This window comes from Schistocerca americana, chromosome 7 (assembly GCF_021461395.2).
Source record: "Schistocerca americana isolate TAMUIC-IGC-003095 chromosome 7, iqSchAmer2.1, whole genome shotgun sequence".
NCBI lineage: Eukaryota > Metazoa > Arthropoda > Insecta > Orthoptera > Acrididae > Schistocerca > Schistocerca americana.
The window spans coordinates 241,992,728-241,995,533 of record NC_060125.1 but is presented as its reverse complement, the minus strand read 5'-3'; positions in this window follow the sequence as shown (position 1 = coordinate 241,995,533).

Below are 2,806 nucleotides of genomic sequence, written 5' to 3'. Positions count from 1 at the left end.
ACGAGATTCGGGCTCGGCACAGGTACTGAAACACATTTAACATACCACTTCATGAAACACTTTCAAGAGTGTCGAAATCTTTTTGACAAGCAATAGCATGAAGCTTAAGATATCCGAAAATAAAGCTTTGTTTCTAGCTGACTGTCATATTCCGAAATGGCATAACATCTACTTTATAAACACTAACCAAACAATAAAACAACGGATACTATTCACATTGAAAATAATAAATATGTGAAAATCATTCAGTTAAATTACACTTTTTGATAATATACGCTTCTTTGTTCATGTACAGTAATCATATTAAGAAATGTAAGTAAGCCTACAACATTTTGAATAAAGAAAAGGCATAGAGTGACAGTTATTAGACACATACATAAATTTGATGTAGGTATAATTGCAAGCAATCTGTTTGACATATCACTGATAGTGTAATGATGAACGGAAAGGACCAGAAAGCATGGTGAATTTATAGTAACGGTTCGAAACACCTTGAAAGACAAAATTTTTTTCTGTTATATTTTGTTATTTATTCGAATTATTTGGCGTTATTTGTGAGTCTATAGTCACTGTGTTTATTATCCTCAATGATTCCCTTTGTGTGCATGGAAATTAGCAGGATGGGTATATTACCCATACTAACGGAATGTGGGAATCCCAGTAGCATATCCGTTGTCTCTGCCGTTTGCTCCCACTTCCAGTTCCGTTCGTGGTGGTTCTTCTGTCTTCAGCTATTGAAAAGTATGAAAGTCACATGACACGAAAGCAGAGCATTTGCTGCAGGAAATACGAAACTGCCAAGACGCCTAAGTGATAATTTCATACTTCCAGCGATATGATTAGCGCTCTTGCACCTCATTTGTGTTTATGTGGACATACTTATACAGTAGACGGTCAAGCCACCGACGACGTAGAGTGCGACATACACCTGTCTCACTCCCTGCTCAATGAGAGTGAGTACGAGGTGCGGCTAGAAATAAACCGGACTGATGCTGGAAAAAACATTTATTTACAATTATTTACAATTTCATGTTATCTCCTTCAATGTACTCTCCTCCTCGGTCTCTACACCGCTCCATACGAATTTTCCACTGTTCATAGCAATGCTGCAGATCATTTTCGGTAAGTCCATACATTACTTCCGTCGCTTTTTCTTTTACTGCTTCAACAGTCTCAAATCTAGTTCCTTTCAAAGCTGACTTGACTTTAGGGAAAAGAAAAAAGTCACAGGGGGCCAAATCAGGTGAGTAGGGTGGATGATCTAAGATGGGAATGTTGTGTTTTGCCAAAAACGTCTTCACTGACAACGCACTGTGAGCTGGGGCATTGTCTTGGTGAAGGATCCATGACTTTTATCTCCACAAATCGTTCCGTTTTCTCCGTACTCGCTCACGTAGGGTATCCAGGACGCTAATGTAGTAATGCTGATTCACTGTTTGTCCCTCTGGTACCCAATCAATGTGCACAATCCCTTTGATGTCAAAAAAAAAAACAATCATCATTGCCTTGAATTTCGATTTTGACATTCGTGCTTTTTTTTGTCGTGGAGGACCAGGAGTTTTCCAATGCATCGATTGGCGTTTAGTTTCGGGATCGTAAGTAAAAAACCACGATTCATCGCAAGTAATAACATTTTGTAAGAAGGTGGGATCACTTTCAATGTTTTCCAGGATGTCAGAACAAATCATTCTTCGGCGTTCCTTCTGTTCAATTGTGAGACACTTTGGAACCATTTTTGAACACACTTTGTTCATGTTGAAACTTTCATGAAGAATCTGCCTAACACTTTCCTTGTCAATTCCTGTTAACTCAGACACTGCTCTGATTGTTAAACGGTGATCTTGTCGAACAAGTTTACCGATTTTTTCAATGTTTGCATCAGTTTTTGCTGACAATGGTCTGCCAGTGTGAGTGTCATCACTGGTGTCTTCGCGGCCATCTTTAAATCGTTTAAACCACTCAAACACTTGTGTTCGCGATAAACAATCATCGCCGTACACTTATTGTAACATTACAAACGTTTCACTTGCAGATTTTCCTAGTTTGAAACAAAATTTGATGTTAACACGCTGTTCTTTCTGTACACTCAACATTTTCCGACGCACAGACAAAACGTCAACTACTTAAAACAGACGCCACGGGCAGACTGAGTGCAGGAGGCAGATGAAACTCGAGCAGTAGGCGGAGCGAGAGTCACGTGACAGGCCACGCGACTTTCAGCCTTATTGCATTCGTTTTATTGTTTCACCAGTACTAGTCCGGTTTTTTTCTAGCCACACCTCGTATACAGAGCCTCTTATCATACGCTACTGTTGCTTTAACCCTCCTGAAGCAACACTTCTCTCGTAAGGACACAGAACAAGTACTGCGATGTTTACAGGTGTCGCGGTTGCCGCAGACTGAGCCTGCCGTCCCCTCACGGTACAAGTAAGAACTGTTTACACTAGAATAATACTACAAACAAACGTATTTATGGATCAAAACGTTCAGTATTAAGGATTCCGCATATGCGACATTTATTTTGACCACTGTATCTTTTAGATTAAGTAGTAATAGGCATCAGAAAAGACTGACACAACTTCGATTCTTATTGTATTATTATACAACATTGTTTACACTAATTGGATTGACTACGACCGTCGTATATCATTTTGTGTTGTGATTATAATTGTTAATTGTATAATTTATGATGCGTCATATCTATACAGCGAGTGATAAAGATAGTTCAGCAAATAAATAAATAATAATACTATACGCACTGTGGGCCATACTCAGTGGTGCCTGGTTTTACAGCGGGCGCCGCGTC